The sequence below is a fragment of the Balaenoptera borealis genome (genome assembly GCF_965194805.1).
Source record: "Balaenoptera borealis genome assembly, chromosome: 9".
Taxonomy (NCBI): Eukaryota; Metazoa; Chordata; class Mammalia; order Artiodactyla; family Balaenopteridae; genus Balaenoptera; species Balaenoptera borealis.
In genome coordinates, this window is record NC_138873.1 from 22236788 (window position 1) to 22256442 (window position 19655).

A 19655-nucleotide genomic window follows, 5' to 3' on the forward strand; every position below is an offset into this window, starting at 1 on the left:
GTGAGGGATCTAGGTTGTGCATTCCTTATGAGAATCTAATGCCTGATGATCTGAGGTGGAGCTGAAGAGGTGACGTTAGCTCTGGGCAGTGGCTGCAAATACAGATTATCATTAACAGAGAGGTTTGACTGCACAGAGACCATAATAAATCAATTGCTTGCAGACTCATATCAAAACCCTATCAGTGAGTGGCAAGTGAAAAGAAGCTCAGGGCTCCCACTGGTTCTACATTATGGTAAGTTGTATAATTATTTCATTATACATTACAATGTAATAATAATAGAAATAAAGTGCACAGTAAGTGTAATGCGCTTGAATCATCCCCAAACCATCCCCCTCCCCCAGTCCGTGGAAAAATTGTCTTCCACGAAACTGGTCCCTGGTGCCAAAAAGGTTGGGGACTGCTGGTTTACAACACAAATAATAAACAATAGTTTTCTGTAAGGAGTCAGTTAAAAGGAGAAGTATCATGCTCTACAATAGTGAGTGTTAAGAACTGTTGTTTTCCCAGATCTTTTCATCATAAGAAAATAGCAGAGACTTTACATAAGGGGAAAATTAAAGGCAAAGGGATTTAGAAGTTTTAGTATTCAAGACTATGTTATTCATTTAAAAGAAAGGTTTAAAATGAGTTGTGGTGGCTTTGTAATGCATCATCTTGGCTAGGCTGAACTACATTTCCCAGAATTCCTTTTCTTGTAGGTTTTCTGCTGTTGAGCCCCAAGGGATAATCTTGGAAGATTTAGAGAGCAGAAAGGAAGCAGCAACCATTTTGTACTTCTGACTCACTGATGTGCTGACTTAGCTTTGTTGGCTTAAAGAAGCATCTGGGTCGTACCTGCTTTACCTTTCCCAGGATTCTTCTCCACCTTCTCTGACTCCTGGGCCAGATATAGGTGTTTATCTTCATGGCTTCTGCAGGATACCCATACCATTAATGCCAGAAGCAAGAGGAACCAACAAATTGCAGTCCATCCTTCTGCGTTCCAGGTCCAGTTCCGTGTGCCTGAGCTCCAGCTGGGTCTTGCCCTCTCTGACTTTATGACCGTCTATCTTTCCTGACTGCCTGCGCTCTGGACTTTGAGCAGCCACATCAGACATGAAGACAATAACCTTGCAAAAACCACTTAACCAGTTCCCACAATTGTGAAATCCCCTAAAACATACTTACATGTGTAAATCTCCTAATGGTTCTGCTTCTCTGGTTGAACCCTGGCAGGTACCCATGATAAAACTCTTCCAAGAGGGTTAGACATCAGGTGAACATTTAATGAAATGAGTAAATGCCTCCACTAAGATTAGAAATGTGCAGTCAGTAGAATCTCAGCTCCTTCTGTAATCAAATCACTTCCTTAAACTTCATTGGAGCCAAACGAAAAGAGATGAGCTGATACAGAAAACTATTTAACTATACTCAAGGTCATTTGGTACTCGCTTTTAAATACTGATGGAGAAATAATCCCATCTCACACACAGGGAAAACAGAAGTTCAAAAGCTTAAATAAACCTGGGCTCCTGGCTGTGCTAGAAGGCAGTTCAAGGTTGAGCTTTTATAATACCCAGATGGTTCCATTTAGAGTTGGATGAATGGAGGAAAACTGTGATGGTTATCAGACTGACTTCCTGGACTCAGATGGAAGGAAATTGTATACATGGTGTATGCTAGACACTTTATGTTTTTGTTCTCTACCATAGGGAGCAGTGACTTCCCACAGAATGTATAACAGAAAAACAAACACAGAATAATGTCTCATATAAGTCAGTGTGTATATATACACACATACATATACACAATTATTATAGCTAACATTTCTATAACACTTTGGTTGTATTAACTCAATTAGTCATCAACATATGCTGTGGCAAAGATATTATTATAGCTATTTTTCAGACAGGAAAGCAAAGCACAGTGGGATTAAGTGACTTGACAGGGTCACACAGAGGTATATGGTGGAGCTGGAGAATGGTAACCAGCAGAGTGCAGTTCCAGGGCTTCTGTGCCTGTGGATTCACCTCTGATACCTCACTTGCAAATGTATAATACATGTGGTTGTGTAGCTTTGTGAACCTGACATTCACCATTCTTAATAATCCGGCTACAAATTCCTTTTTCAACCCTATCTTCCTCCTCTCTCTTAAACGTTACATTCCTTATGTTCCAGCAAAACTTTACTCTTTTCATAGTTTAGTATTTCTTTGTTTTATCACAGCATATAGAAGCCTCAAGTGATTCAGATAAATAGGCTAAGGTCAAGATACTTCCCTAAATTCCTAAAACCCACCCAATCCTTTCTTCCCTCTGCATCTTTAGTAATGCCATCCTGCTTCCTGGGATGCCTCACTCTATTCCACCCTCACCCACTCTGTGTTACTGTGCTTTCTAGAAAATCTACCCATTTCATATAGCACCCATTTCTTATAGTTTGAATAGCACCCCCTTCAGAATACATTCTGAGTCCCTTCTCAGAAGACAATCCCTCCTTCTTCAGAATTTTCACAGCCCTACGTTTTATGGACCACAGCATTGTGCAGCAATTTATAAACTTGTTTTATATTCATGTTAGCAGATCCTACATAGACCTACATCACAAATTTTAGCCACATTTAAAGATCCATCTTGGCACACAGGTATTGTACTCTTTTTGTCTATGGTCGCTCACTGCCTCTGCTCTCACATTAAGGAAGACAAATTAAAAGTGCCATCGAGTGCTCTGTATGTGAAACCATTCCTCACTGAGCTCCCGGGGATAGATGTGACCACTGCGGAAGCTAGTTAGTTTTTCTTTACACCGTGGACACAGCCTTCTGCCTTCTCTGCGCAACTGCTTTAGATATTCCCAGATGATAATCCCTGCTGTTTCTCGCCAAGCATTTTATTAATACCTCTACTCTACTATTTATCACATTCTGATAGTCCCCTGAGCACATCATCCATCCTCCAATAAAGAGTAACGTCCCTGAGACTAGAAACATATTTTATTCATCTCTACATGATTCCTGGAACAGTACATTGCATATGAGATGCTCACTAATTTTATTTGTTTAAATTTAAAACCAACTGTCTTCAGTTTTAATTTATCTAGAACAATATACATCGATTGTAAGTGTACAGTGTGATGAGTTTTGATAAATGTATACATTCATCCCCCAGTCAACATTTCCATCACCTACTGGTTTAGCGAGGGAGGAGGAGGATGGTGAAAAAAGCTTGGTGGTAAAGAGAAATTTGTCATTGACATTGTTTAGATAAAATGATTTTAAGAAGTCCAACTTTTTTTGGTACATGTTATTCTTGTTTTAAAAATCTCTGCAGACAATATATCCACTTTATGGCCAGTAACCAGGGTAAATCATGCCCACTGCCTGCCCTTGGCATACCACTGCCCTCACTCCTGCTTCTCTGAGGGTCCTTCTGCCACCCTACCTCCAGGAAACCATCTGCCTCCTTTCTGCAAGAATAGATTATTGTTTTTCTCTTCTAGAGCTGCATATGAATGAAATCATACAGAATATACTCTCTCGTGTCTGTCTTCTTTATTCAGCATGTTTTTGAGATTCATCCACATTCTCATGTATTATTAGTCTATTCCTTTTTGTTTCTGAGCAATAATTCCATTGTATGAATACATCACAAATTTCTAACTATACTCTTGTTGATATACTTTTGGTTTGTTTCCATTTTTGGCTCTTAAAAATAAAGCTTCTATGAACATTCTTGTACAAGTTTTTTTGTAAATTTTTCTTACGCATTTAACTTTAAGGAACTGCCAAACAGTTTTTCTAAGTGATTTACAAATTTTTTTTTTTTTACTTCCACAATAATTGCATGAGAATTCCAATTGTCCTGTATTCTCATCAACATTTGGCGCTCACTCTTTAAAAATTTTAGGCCTTCTAGTGTATATAAACTGGTATCTCATTGTGGTTTTAATTTAGTGAGCTGATGATTAATGATGCAGATTATTTTTTCACTTGCTTAAGGCCATTCATTTATAGTTTTTCATGAGGTGTCTGTTCACCTATGTTACCAAATTTAAAAAATTAGGTTGTGTTTCTTCTTACTACTGCGTTTTAAGAATTCTTTCTATATTTAGGATACGGGTCCTTTGCATTTGTACATGTATTATAAACATTGCATCCTAGTTTGTGATTTGCTTGTGCATTTTCTTAATGATATCTTTCAAAGAACGAAAGTTTTCAATTTGATGAATTCAAATGTTTTACTTTTTTTCTTCAAGTTTACTGCTTTTTGTGTCTTGTCTAAGAAATGTTTGCCTAACCAATGTTGAAAAGATTTTTCACCTATATTTTCATTGAGTCGTTTTATAGTTTTACAGTTTAAATGTAGTCTTTACCACATTTAGCAATAAAATTTGTAAATGGTATGAGAGTAAAGGTTAATTTTTGCTTTCTAAATTTCAGCACTATTTGTTGAAAATGTAATCTTTCCATCCATTGAATTTCCTTGGCACCTGTGTCAAAAATCATTTGACATATGTGTGGGTCAATTTTTGGACTTCCTTTGAACTATATGTTTATTCTTATGATATATTATCATGACTCAAGTAACATTTTAGTGATTTTTAAAATCTAGTAATGTGCACTTTCTAATATAAATCTTATTTTTTCAAAATTGCTTTTTATATCAAGGTCATTTGCAATTCCATATAAATTTCAAATTAGCTTGACACTTTATCCCAAAAAAAAAAAAAAAACTGGGATTTTGACTGATACTGTGTTGAATCTATGTAAGAGTGAGGAGGGAACTGACATCTAAATATCAAGTCATTTGATGCATGAGAATGATATATTTCTCCATTTATTTAGGTCTTTGATTTCTATAATCAGTGTTTGCAATTACCAACATACAGCTCTTGCACATAATTTTTAAGCTTTATATTTATGCATTTCATGGTTTTAATTGCTGTCATATATGGTACTTTAAAGTTTGACTTCTAAGTGTTCGTCGCTAGTATCTAGAAATACATTTGATTTGTGAATATTGGTCTTATACCCTGAGGCCTTGCTAAACTCACTAATTAGGCCTAGGAATTTTTGTAGATTCTTTGGAATACTTTATGTAGATAATTTCTTTTTTGGTGACTAGAGACATTCTATTTGCAATCTCTGTAATTTTTATTTCTGATTCTTGGCTTATTGCACTGGCTATCACCCCCAGAATAATATTAAATTGAAGCAGTAACAGTATACTGCTATGTCTTGTTTCTGATCTTGGGGGTAAAAAAACCAGTATCTCATCATCAAGTATGATGGTAGCTATAGTTTTTTCATAGATGCCTTTTTTCAAGTTGAGGAAATTCCCTTCTATTCTTACTTTGATGAGAATTTGTTTTTGATCAGGAATATATGCTCAATTTTGACAAATGAATTTTCTGCTTCTATTGAAACAAGCAAATAGTCTATTATTTTCAGCATGTTGATATGGTAAATTACATTGATTTTTGAATGTTGAACCAGCCTAACATTCCCACATGATTGTGATATATTTTAAAATACATTTTTGGACTTGATTAGCTAACATTTTGTGGAGGATTTGTGGATCTATATTCACTAGGATATTGGCCTGTAGTTTACTTTTCTTGTAATGTCTTGGTCTGGTTTTGGTATGTGAATAATGCTAGCATCATAAAATGAGTTGGGAAGCTCTCCTGTTCTTCTACTTTCCAGAAGAGTTTGAATAGAATTGGCTTTTAACAATACTTAAAAAAACTATATCTATCTAAATTCTTTTAGCAGTTTGTGTGGTTTCGGGTATCTCTTCCTCTGTGCTCTGTCCAAAGGAAGCAAGTGCTTGCATCCACCTCTACTTATGGTGCTTACCTTTCCTTAGATTTTAGGTTAACTGGTAATTATGTGACCTCTGTGATGGCTTCAAGAAAGGTAAGATTGTATAGATTATCTGAATTTTTCTTTTTATTTAGCAGGGGCACTGTTTACTTTCTTGGTTTCTACCTCTATCATCTAATTGTTTACAGCCAGAAGGAAAGTCTGATTCCAGTTATTCCACTGTGACTAGAATTAGTCCAGTAATTTTGTTATAAATTAATTATAAATAGATACCAATGATCAAAATGAGACTGAGTATGGATGGATTGGAATAAAACTACTTTGACTAAAGCTTTATATTTGTAAATGAAAAAAAGCACATATCAGTATGTCTGGCTCAGTTTTTATTTTCTAGGTTCTCAGTAGGATTGTGATAATTTTCACGTTTTTACAATCTTTTCCCTAATATATATCATCAAAGGGCCCTGATACACAGCTTTGTAAGGCACATCTGTGGATTTCTGTAAATAGTTCAACCATAACGGTGAGTTTCATTTCATGCTCAGATCAACTGTACATACACATAATGAAAATTTACTGGTATATATTTTTCTCTCAGTCCAGCCTTCCCAGGGGACAGATGAAAAAATGAAATAAATCCTATCAGCATCTTTACAACTTTTAAGGCAAAACCCAGTATACTTTTAAAGAAAATAGGAAGTATATTATAGTGGTCAAGGGACCAGAAGAGATAGAGGTACCCAAAGAACTGCAGATATCCCAGGGCACAAATGTTCTGGAGGCACAACTTTTCTAGGCATTTTTAAAGTCTAATTCTTCAATACCACAGGGGAGTTTCCTAGCAATGTGACCAAATTTATTATTCACAAGTTACGGCTCTGAAAGGAAGTCATGTGTCCAGGAAAATCTGGAACTGATTGTGAATTTCACTCCTACTTTGGGTGGGAGTCTTCTTTGTATGGAAAATACTTTGCTATCAGCTTTGAGCATTCAGTAGGTGCTCGATACATGCTTGTTAAATAAATCATTGTGAATATTGAATGCAGAGCTTTGAAGGCTTCTTCCAGCCCAGTGCTTCACCCCTCTTCTTAGGCTGTGCTTTCTCTCTCACCAAACAAGTACAGAGGCCTTTTATGGTAGGGTCATTTCCTGGGAAAATACCTAAAAATCAAGTGTGAACTTGATGCTTTAGTTGGTAAATGAATATTTCACAGTATCTTAGGGCCAGTGTTCTTTATATTTCAAAGTCAAACTGTTTCTGTACAGAGTCGGCCCTCGGTACCTGTGGGTTCGGCATCCCTGATTCAATCAACCATGGTTTGAAGATCTTCGGGCAACCATGGATAGGCAGGGCCGACTGGACTATGCCCTTTTATATAAGGGACTTGAGCATCTACAGATTTTGGTAACTGTGAGGGATCCTGGAACCAGTCCTGAAGGGAGACCGAGAGAGGACTGTATTCTAACCACGGACTATGAAGAAGAACCGTACTATGTACTGTGCAGCATCTAGCACATTCTTTCCAATTTGCTGTAGGTACATTAAAGGCATATATGCAAGCAGTTTAGATGCACAAGTCAGAACGACCAGGTCTTCTGTCATTACTCAGAGGTGAGGGGGCAGGCAACCACTCGGTCACAAAGCACTTCAGAACTCCCAGGAGATACCAATAAAATGAGACATGCCATATATAAAATATAATTATACAGCTCCCAGTAGTGTTGTTTTGAAAAGACAATAACCCATTTAATATTTTGAAATGGCTTGCCCAGACAGCATTCTTTGGAACATCTTGCACTTTCCTTGACCTCTGTCTCTAAGGTCTTCCAGCTTTTAAAAAATTCTGTAATTCTTTGGATTTTGTGAGGAAAACAGTGAAGACTTCTAATTGTTGAAATGGGATTTGCTCAGAATTTCAAATTGCTTAACCAATTGAAAGGGATGAAACTTGTTCACTGTTCCCTTTTTTTAAAAATTTTAACATCTTTATTGGAGTATAATTGCCTTACAGTGGTGTGTCAGTTTCTGCTTTATAACAAAGTGAATCAGCTATACATATACATATATCCCCATATCCCCTCCCTCTTGCATCTCCCTCCCTCCCACCCTCCCTATCCCACCCCTCTAGGTGGTCACAAAACACCGAGCTGATCTCCCTGTGCTATGCAGCTGCTTCCCACTAGCCATCCATTTTACATTTGGTAGTGTATATATGTCAGTGCTACTCTCTCACTTCGTCCCAGCTTCCCCTTCCCCCTCCCTGTGTCCACAAGTCCATTCTCTACGTCTGTGTCTTTATTCCTGCCCTGGCACTAGCTTCACCAGTACCGTTTTTTTAGATTCCATATATATGTGTTAGCATACGGTATTTGTTTTTCTCTTTCTGACTTACTTTGCTCTGTATGACAGACTCTAGGTCCATCCACCTCATTACAAATAACTCAATTTCATTCCTTTTTATGGCTGAGTAATATTCCATTGTATATATGTGCCACATCTTCTTTATCCATTCATCTGTCAATGGACACTTAGGTTGCTTCCATGTCCTGGCTATTGTAAATAGTGCTGCAATGAACATTGTGGTACATGTATCTTTTTGAATTATGGTTTTCTCAGGGTATACGCCCATTTGTGAGATTTCTGGGTCATATGGTAGTTCTATTTTTAGTTTTGTAAGGAACCTCCATACTGTGCTCCATAGTTGGCCAGAGTTTTTAAAAATGAAGTTGCTTTAGAGAAGGAGTAGCTCATTGGCTTATTATGATGTTGCTATGAGTTATTTCTTTATCAGAGTTTTTCTATTGTACTGGATGACTTGTGGATGCAAAAAGACACGGTCAAAGATATACAGAATGGACTTTGGTGAGAGAAGACTCACACTTATTCATGCCATTGGGTAGAAATCTGGCCCTGAAAAAAAAGCCAAAAAATTCTCAATAAGCCATGTAGCCATGAGGTGACTTCAAGTCACCAAGATCAACTATTTTATTTCTCTCTGGATGGTCTAAGGCAGGGACCACTAAGTCAAGTATTTAGAGGAGACTCAGCAGGTGACATTCATAAGCCAAGTGAGACTTATAGGGCAGTGACAAACTTGAGAGTACTTTGGATGTGTAGTTCTATTTCCTTAGGTTAAAAAAAAAAGGTGGAATTCTGTATTACGATGTGAAATCGTCCAAATGTAAGATCTTTGCTCTATATTTTTATTAATTGCATAGATCATCAAAACAATATTATTAGGCTAGCATTGGCCTTTGGCTTCAATGTACCTTGTCTCTAAAATGCTTGATTCCTGTGCTTTATATGTCAATCCTAATCTCCCAATTCGTCCCACCCTCCCCTTCCCCCACTATGTCCACATGTCCCTTCTCTATGTCTGCATCTCCTGTCCTGTAAATAGGTTAATAGGTTCATCTGTACCATTTTTCTAGATTCTACATATATGCATTAATATATGATATTTGTTTTTCTCTTTCTGACTTACTTCACTCTGTATGACAGACTCTAGGTCCATCCACATCTCTACAAATGACCCAACTTTGTTCCTTTTTATGGCTGAGTAATATTCCATTGTATATATGTACCACATCTTCTTTATCCGTTCATCTGTTTTTGGGGACAGGAAGCTCAGCTTGGTGCTCTGTGATGACCTAGATGGGTGAGATGGGGGGGAGGGAGGGAGGTCTAAGAGGGAGGGGATATATGTATACATATAGCTGATTCACTTCATTGTACAGCAGCAATTAACACAACATTGTAAAGCAATTTTACTTCAAAAAAAGAAAAACTAAAAGAAAAACTAAAAAGATAAAATGCTTGATTCTAGGTCTTTCTATATAGATAGAGTGAGGAAAATCAAGCAGCATGGGATGTGTATATTTATTTTTCCTTCATTTATTTTACATTCATAGAGAACATACTATATCCCAAGCCCCAGTTCTACTCATTTTGTATACAGTTGTGAACTAAACAAAGTTCCTACCTTCATAAAATTTATATTCTTGTGAGTAGAAGTGGTAAGACTGCTAAAAAAAAAAAAAGATAAGTAAAGATTGGAAAGAAATGAAATGAAGAGCAAAGATCCATAGAATTTTTGAGTGGTGTCAGAGTTTCTTCCGTCTTATCTCACAGACAAGGAAATGACTCCCATAGAGGTAAATGAATTACTCAAGATGTAGCAAGTTACTGGGAGAATCCAGGTGAGAGCCCAGGGCTGTCTTTGTAAGCGTGCAAACTGTGCCATTACACAGGACCCCATGTTTGGTTTAATGCTCTGTTGTCACTATTCAGAAACTCTTAATCATTTTATCTTTGAACTTGTGGTTTGTAAGAGAAATGCATGGAGTGTGTGTTGTTCTTTGTTACTTCATTTGCACATAGCATGTGGTATCCCTGATCACAGACTTCTGGTAGACCCATGATGCATGGAGTTCAAGAAGACTCAAAGCAAGTGCAAGGTATGCATGTTAGCTCTACGACTGAGTAACTGTGGGTGGTGGTGGTGGGGATCCTGACAGCCCTGAGAGACTACCCATTCCATTCCAATGAGAACTTGCTTTGAACACAGGAAGGCTCTGGCATTCTAAGAAAACACAAACAACCAAATAACCCTATCATATCCTTTCTTAGTTATGTGACTTCCTTGTATTAGTTAACCACTTATGCTGAACATGATGACACAGAAGGAAAGGTAAAGATAGTGCAACTCATAGTTCTTCTTCTTTTTGATCTTTCCTTACCTCTAAGGTAGAGAGTATTGGTAGGATATGTGTGTATCAAGAATTGAAATAAAAACATTTGAGTTAAAAAAACAAAACAAAACCAAACAAAAAACAGCTGAGTTAGTTCCGTGCAGAGTTTCCACTGTCTGGTAAGAATGAAATACATATGAATGTAAAAAGTATTAAATATGAATTGTGTTATTTCAGTGATTTTTGCATATGAGTTATATGCCCTTATATTTGCATAAGGACAAATTAAAACTTCCCATGCACAATATAATGGTAAACGGCAAAATTCATGCTAATCATTTAAAATGTTAATTTTTCTTTACTTAGCACAATATTAAATAGAAATAAAAACACCATGATGCAGAAGAAAAGAAATAGCTTATATTTTATTACCTTCAATTACTCTTTTTTTCCTGCTTTTTGCCAAGGGTCCCTGCATTTTCTTCTTGCACCGGGCCCTGAAAATTATGTTGCTGGCCCTGCTACACTTAGGTTAGAATCCTTTCTCCTAATTTCTAAGTCACTATACCTCACTATGCTCTGGTTTGGTGTTCCAGATTTTAGTGGTGATGATTATAAGCCTAGAGCAAAGAAACAAGGAAGACTTGTTTAAATAGTTTTCAGTTTACATAGAGTGATCATAACCAAGATTTCATGGTAAATATTAATGCATCCAAACTTGCCCATCTTTGGTCTGTTCTGGACTTTTAATTCATTAGTGCCCTGCTCATGAGACAAAATAAGGTAGTGTAAAATGACAAGCAGCACATACAACAATTTATGTGAATTACCGCTTTTTTTAGTTAGATCATTGAAAATGTGATTATCTGACATGGAAATAAAAGATCAGTTCTTTGTCTCAGTTGGAAATAAATGATGAGAATGTAAGGTGCCCTTTTCCAAAGAGAGGGTCTTTTCAAATAGCACACTGTCATCATTTTTGTAGAATCATTCTGAAGAAATAATATTTGCTCTTTTTTCTTTTCATTTTCAAAGCTCTTAACATACAAACTTGAAAAGATTTCGAGAGGCATTTATATCTCTTAAGAGGTTGCATATGAACCTAGAGACAATTCAGTACCTTGTACAGTGTAAGGCATTAGCCCTGTGTCTTAGTTTGCTGCCGTAATAAAATACCACAAACGGAGTGGCTTAAACAACAGCAATTTGTTGTCTCACAGTTCCAGAGGCTAGAAGTCTAAGATCAAGATGTCACCAGAGTTGATTTCTTTTAAGGGCTATGAGGAAGAATCAGTTCTATGCCTCTTCTCGAGCTTCTGGTGGCTTGCTGGCAATGCTTTGGCATTCCATCGCATGTAGAAAGAAGCATCATTCTGATATCTGCCTTCATCTTCATTTAGTGTTCTACTTGTCTGTGTATCTGATATCTGCCTTCATCTTCATTTAGTGTTCTACTTGTCTGTGTATCTGTCTCCAAACTTTCCTTTTTAATAAGGGCACCAGTCATGTTGGGATAGGACCAACTCTTACAACCTTATTTTAATTCGATTACCTCTGTAAAGATCCCAACTCCCAGTAAGGTCACTTCTGAGATACTGTGGGTTAGGACCTCAATCTATGAATTTGGTGGGGAGGACACAATTCAACCCATAAAAACCTGACATCTTTGCAAATATTAAACATGGTCAGACAAGGAACGAAAGTCTTCTGTGTCCAGTCTCCATCTGGATCCTGCTTAATATTTAATTCTTCAGTGGAGGCTGAGTCGTAGAGGACTCATGAGGCTGACATCAAGGTGAGGGAGACCAGCAGAAGGACGTGTCCCCTGCACCCCAAGACATCAGTTGTCTGAGCAGAAGGACATGTCCCTTCAGCCCACCGCATCAGTAGTTCCAGACATGTATGCCAGGGACAATCATGGACAATAAGAATGGGAAAAATGAGGTCTTTGTGTAATCAGCAGTCATAGTTACACTTTTTTCCTTTGTCATAGAACAAGGTCTTAGCCACTGGTGACTCTGTGTGTGTGAGAGGGTATATTTTAAAGGAGTCAGAAAGATGTGAAAATGTTAGAGAGGCATGCTCTCCAGAAGACAGTAGAATTGATGGATAGCTAAATACCAACCCTACCACATGCCATGGTTTAGATATCTGACAATGCCCGAAACATGGTGGACATTCAGGAATTTTTGAATTTTTGTTGACTAAACTAATAAAACTAATGAATGAGGGCTATGTTTCTTACATACTATTTTCAACTTCTTACTTCCTGATTTTTTTCTCTGTAGTCTGGATCATAAAAATGAAGGAAGGAGATATTATATGATGGAGGAAGGGGATATTTTCATATGCTTAGTTCATGGCCCACTGTCATCCCTGACCACTTTTACCCACAGCTCACATGCTTTTAATAAAGAAGGTTGATTCCTGCAGTGCACAGCCAGGTTTACTAGATGTGGATTGTTTAACTTTCCCCTGCTCTCAGAAATTCGTTTGACTTAGAGCCAATAATTATGCAGACGTGTGTTTGTGATCGGTTGTGACCGAGATTGATGACCTCTTTTCCATCCTACCGTTTGTTGCCTAAGCCTTTTTACAGACTTTGTTTGGTAGGGCAGGCTCTTCACCAAACCCACTTTTGGACATCTATTCCAAACTGAAGAAAGAAGTCATAATTCTATTTTTCAATTTAGTTTGACTTTGTGGATAGGGAATAGTCATGGCATTAAATGAGATTACCAGGAAGAGAGTGAAGAGAGAAAGGCTGAGAAAAGGGCCAAGAGAGAAACCATTATGTATGGCCTAAAGAAGCAAAATTCTTCTTTCAGCTGGTCCCTGATTTAGGATTTGATGTCCCTTTCTGAAATATAAACAACTTTGATTCAGTTGAGGTAAAATCTTGGTCATATCATCTGTAAATTTATAAATCCATGAGAAACTTCTACTGCTTTCCATGGTCGACATTCTCATATTTCTCAATTTCTGCCCTGCAAACCAAGAACCCATGCTTTTAATCAATGCACCAGACTGCCTCCCATGTCTGTATTCTTCTGGATGGTAAGTCTCATTCACTTTTCTAACCTCTTTTCTCAGACATTACGGAAACCAGAAAATGGTTTAAAAGATAAGTAAATCATTCAGTAACTATTATCCAGGGGCCTGTATTTTAATGTTAAAAGGTCCAAGTAAGCATGGACCTTTGAGTAAACTAGCATTCAGGTTTTGAGAAAAAATAGGTTAAATAACCTATTAAGTTAGTAGATTAGGCTTTTACAAATGTGCTCATATTATCTTTTTTCTTCGCATATCAACAACAGCTATCCCAGACCTTTTTCTCATTAAAGTTCCCAACTTCATCCATGTCCCCATCACCCTTACTGTTCACCACAGATCCTCTTACATTTCAGGCTGCCAGTAGATAAACTTTTCCGCTTCCCTCATATTCATGTTAGGACTTATTTAGAGGGTTACCCATCCTTCTGACTTTCCTACATTTTTCTAAGGAAGAAATGTACTTACCCAATTCCAAGGCCAGACCTTATTAAAAATTGCATATAAGCCTATGATCTTTTCTTAAACTAAGATGATAAAAACAATCATAAAGTGTCAGTTGAATGGAAGTTCAAAAGGAGATTCAGTGACTTTTCGAAGGTGTGATATTCATGTTTGTATCCTCAGTACAGGGTCTGGCATACAGTAAATATCCAATGTGTGCCTTCTCAAACAAATTGGAGTAGGATAGAGGATGGATTTCTAGCTCAGATTAAAGAGGAAAGACTATGTAACACAGCCAGAATTATAGGAAGTACAAAGAATGCTGGAGACCACAGGGCTCTTAAGGGGGAGGAGAGAGAAAAAGGCATTGGACATCAGTGCTTCTCCCTTGAAGTTTGGTCTGTGACAGGTTTGGGGATCTATGGTGTCGCTCTCCACGGATGCTGACAACTAGCTTCTGCTCTTGTTCAGATTTATTTTAAGGTGTCCTTAGAGATTCTAAGATGCCATGATTCTTACAGTAAAAGAAAAGGTAAAAAGATAATTAATGCATCTTAATCATTTCAAGCATCTCACAAGAGCCCTTCAGTTTTCAAACTTGCATAAATATTTAGTACTCTTGCCATATATTTCAGCACTTAGCATATTTTGCATGTATTGGGAAAGTAGTGAGCAATGATCATTTGTTAAATGAACTCAAAAAAAAGTGTGTCTCTGAGAGACAAACTAAGACCAGAAACCATTATTCTGTAGTACAACCAACCAGCTGAGTAATGCAATTTGATTGTCTCAGCACCTAGGTAGTAGATACAAGAGACAAACAGATGGCTCAATTGACCTGAGAGAGAGGATTGTCTAGGTTTGGTGGGTTGAGGCACATGAGGGTTTGGATAAGAATGCAGAGGGAAATGTTTGTCTCTGCTGGATAGGGAGTTAGGCAAACTAGGAGAGCCATCATGGAAGGACCAGGGGACTGAAGTGTGACACTATCAAAGAGAAGATTTGATGAGAAAGATGAGTGGATTGAGGAGTAGGATTAGAAAGTCATGGTCTCAGAATTACATATTTTAAAGTAGAAGAGTTCAGAAAATGGATGAAGGACCAATGTTGCTATGCATTGTTTGATGAAATGGAATGAGCAAAGTCAGTTGTAAGATTTATTTGAACTCTCCTTGTGATTCTCTGCTGTCCCATAGCTGAGGGATTAAAGTGGCCGGTGGAGGCACATTTCTCTGCCTCCAGTGCATCTCAAGTCATCCTAAGCAGGATGCCGAAGACCAACGAGTAAGAGAGGCTGTCTTAGGCTCAGTCCTCATATTCTTAGGTGTTGAACCTAATCTCTGTTTAGAAACTACTTATCTACTTTCCCCACTTATATTTTGGCCTTAACTCTTCTCTCTGAACTATCGTATTTTTGTTCCCTTCCCTACAGTAGGTGACCTCAGAGCTGTGATTTCCCTCCCCTTACAGGATGTCAATGTCTGTCAAACTCTTTTGGTTTAGCTAGACATCAGTCTCTCTTTTCTTTGAGTCTATTCCATTTAGTTGCCTTTCAAGACCTTATTTAACATCTCTCAGGGATCCATTTCCAAAAGTATCTGCTCTTTTCACTCTTAGTTGGAAAGATTTAAGAAATGAGTCCACACTTAGAATATTTTATTTCATCTTATTTTTACCTAATTTTTCTAAAATATGGCAACAATGACACCACTTAAACAAGTGGGATACATTTTTTAAGGCAGAAAGATCTTTCCTTGTGTCCTCAAATCATAATAGCTGGAACCCTAAGGGTAAGGAAGAAAGCCATCTCTGCCTCTCCCTCAGCTATTTCATAGCAAGACTAGACTAGCCTAGACAAAGAATAAGTCTGGCAGATAATATTCCTTACTCAACACAGTAGCTCAGAATGTCTGATAAGGCTGTTCATGGGCAATTCCTCTTCCTTGAAAGTTGCTGTTTGATCTTGCTGACCTTTCTTGGAACGCTTGGAGGAAACATGTCCAGCAGTGGGAACTCTCCGACGGTTATGGGAGCAAGGGGACTATGCTATCGAGTGAGACTGACTTTGGAACGATGCCTGGGATCCCCCAGCAGGCACTCAGGATCCCAGAGTTAGCAGCTCTCATCCATGTCTTAAGAGACAGCTGGGTTAGGGGAGTGAGAAGTATTTTGTTCTATAAGCAAAAAGCTTCAGGCATGGAGCTTTGGAAATCTGTGAGTATATTTTGCATATTCAGAATTGCTTTTACTTTTACAGGAATTAATTTTTTATTCTATCATAGTGTGTTTGTTTTGAAGATTTTGTCTTTTTTTAAGCCTTTTTTTTTCAGTTGTTGTTGTTAGGTACTGATTTTAAATTGTTTTTATTCCTAACCAAGTAAAAATCTTTGTTTCTTCAACTTTTTCTATGCCACTGGGGGAAAAAATGCTTCAGATTTATGGACATTTGGCCAAACACCCCACCAGTGCTTCATCATATAAACACATCTACTGGTGACAAGTTTCCAAGGATGATACTCAACTCTGGCCCACGCATGAGAAAAATGCCCTGTCCTCTGGTGTGGAGCCCATGCAAAGTAGCCTTGCTATCCTGCGAGTGCAGGAAATGAGGTTGCTCTGCCCTCTCTCATACTTCCACAGCCACAGTTCCTTCCCAATGCAGAATCCTCAGTTTGACATGAGCCTCAGCACTTACATAGATATATTATTTCTTTGGACCACCTTTAGTCAAAATGTCTTAGATAAAATGCTCACCCCTACACCCTACAGATACTCCAAAGTAAAGTACTCTCCACAAAGTTAACTTGGGAAACACAGTTGGGAAGTTAATTCCTGGCGAAATAGTTTGATAGTACAGGAAATAATGTCATTTTTTTTTGGAAATTCACAATATGTATTAATAAATTAAAGCCTCTGCAAAGTCCTATAGCAATGAAATGTCTTTCATATTTTTAATCCAGTGTCTCTCAAACTAAGATATGATTCCTCTTTCTTTTCTTTTACATAGCACCTGTTCACCTCAGGTCAAGCCCAATCATGACAACCTATGAGACCTCTGTAGAATATGCTTGGCTGAACAGCCCTTTGGCTTTCTTCCATCTGCCCACACTGAGTAGCATGCTGGGATGTTGTCTGGGAAGCTCCTTATTAAACTAATTGAAAGGCTGCTGTTTATCTTCTCGACTGTCCAGTTCTCTCTTCATGAAAACTCAGGCAGAATTTTTTCCCATCTCTCAGTATCAGAAAAATCATGATATCTTTGGGTAACAAATACTCTTTTATTTTATGGACTCTGTATGTATTTTGTCTTCTTTGTGCTGATAGATAAAAAGGTCAAATTTTGAGCCTCTTGGACTGGACTCCCAACATGCAGTTTATTTACTAACCTATTTCCTTACTTAATTTAATTTTTCCCAAACACTTTTTTTCTTAACATTCCTGCTTATTTGGTTATTATAATGTTGCCCTATTCTAGTGTATGCATTTTATAAATTAATGTGCATTCCCATTGTAATAAGGAGGGATATAAAACATCAGTTTAAAATTTCCATTAAGGGTTATGAATGAATGAGGTACTTAGGCTGATCAACTTTAATATAACTATATTAGACAATATACTAGATGCTTTGAAGACTATCAAATTCAGGAAAATAGCTATCCTAGAAGCTTTACAGTTTTAGCTTTTACATTTAAGACTGTGATCCATTTTAAATTAATTTTTGCATATAGTGTGAAATAGGGATGAGATGTGATCTTTTTCCATATAGATATCCAGTTGTTCCAGTACAATTTTGTTGAAAAGAACTTTGTTTCTCATTAAATTACACTGGCATCTGTCATAGGCTGAATGGCGACCCCCCCCCCCCCCACAACAATATCAAGTTCTAATCCACAGAACCTGTGCACATTATCCTATGGTAAAGTTGTTTTTACAGATGTGATTAAGTTAAGGCTCTTGAGATGAGGAGATTATCCTGCATTATCTGGGTGGACCCTGAGTGTCCTAAGTGTCCTGCTAAGAGAGAGGCAGAGGGGGACTTCCCTGGTGGTCCAGTGGTTAAGAATCCTCCTTCCAATGCAGGGGACTCAGGTTTGATCCCTGGTTGGGGAACTAGGATCCCACATGTCGCGGGGCAACTAAGCCTGCGTGCCGCAACTACAGAGCACATGAACAACAACTACTGAGCCCACGCGACACAACTAGAGAGAGAAGCCCATGGGCTGCAACAAAAGATCCCGCATGCCACATGGAAGATCCCGCATGCATCAGCTAAGACCTGACACAGCCAACAAATAAATAAATAAATAAATATTAAAAAAAAAAAAAAAGAGGGAGAGAGAGAGAGAGGCAGAGGAAGGTTGGACATGGTCAGAAGGCAAAAACAGAGAGAGGTTTGAAGCTGGCTTGGCAAGTGGAGGAAGGGACCGTGAGACAAGGAATGTAATTCCAGAATATGGAAGAGGTAAGGAATGTATTCCCACATACACAGTTGTGAGAGTGACCCTGTCAACACCTTAATTTCAGCCCAGTGATACTGATATTGGACTTCTTGTCTCTATACATGTGAGAGGATTTAAAGAAAGCAAAACTCTTTGGCAATGGTATAAGTCATAGAGCAGGAAAAAAATGAAGCCTAGCATGAAGGAAGTCTCCTCTCCCACTTCACGGGGCAGGAAGCAAAAGACCCTCTGGATTTGGGGGAAGCACTTGAGGAGAGAATTAAGGAGACTAGACTAAAGGTGGAGATGCTACCTGAGGTCTCTGGGGACTAGCATCCTTCATTCCCTGGGTCTGCCCAGGATGGAGAGAGGTGAGGTAAAACAAACCTCAGACAACGTGAGGTGAGAATCCGAAAGCAAAGAAGGCTGTGCTCCACTTTCTTTTTTGGAATACGAGTGCTCCGGAAGCCAGCATAAAGTGGGCATGATCAGGTAGCCATAATCCAGGGAGATTTCCAGGCAACTGGCCTCAAGAGAAGATTCAGGGGCATTTCATGGAAAGCAGCTGATAGTTTCTGAGCACCTAAGGAGGATGAGGGAAAGTACAGAGGTAAATGGGTGACTAAAGCTTGAGTTTGAGATAAAGAAGCTGAAGAAGGCAGGGAACTCTCATCTGGAGGCAGTGACTAATTTCATTGTCTTTTGTGATGGATGTTGGCACAGTGCCCAAAAGACCAACTTTAGTGGGTATCGGCTGAGGATGCCTGGTGATATGGTGGGCTCATGGCCAGAGATTATGGGGATGAGATATTTCCAACCAACGCCCCAGGGGCATTGTTTAAATTTTTCTTGGTGCCAAGACAGTGCAACATAGGAACCTCCTTGGGAACTCAGGTCAAATTTGGGCTTAATAATAAAGAAGAGGAAAGGGAAGAAACCTCCAAAAACTGAATATGTACCCCAAAGTGTCTAAGTATTAGAAAGTAACTGAGATGAGATTTCAATTTATTAATAAAAGATCAATAGGGGGCTTCCCTGGTGGCGCAGTGCTTGAGGGTCTGCCTGCCAATGCAGGGGACACGGGTTCGAGCCCAGGTCTGGGAAGATCCCACATGCCGCGGAGCGACTGGGCCCGTGAGCCACAATTACTGAGCTTGCGCGTCTGGAGCCTGTGCTCCACAACAAGAGAGGCCGCGATAGTGAGAGGCCCGCGCACCGCG

General features: G+C 38.4%; 1 long non-coding RNA gene across 1 annotated transcript in view; it reads right to left on the minus strand.

Annotated features, from left to right (window-relative positions):
* Nucleotides 1-19453, minus strand: part of LOC309634953 — a 738917-nt gene extending 719464 nt beyond the window's left edge. The window contains exon 1 of the long non-coding RNA XR_014248523.1: nucleotides 5682-19453. This is a non-coding gene — a long non-coding RNA (uncharacterized lncRNA). The remainder of the gene's footprint in view (nucleotides 1-5681) is intronic.
* Nucleotides 19454-19655: the final 202 nt, after the last annotated feature.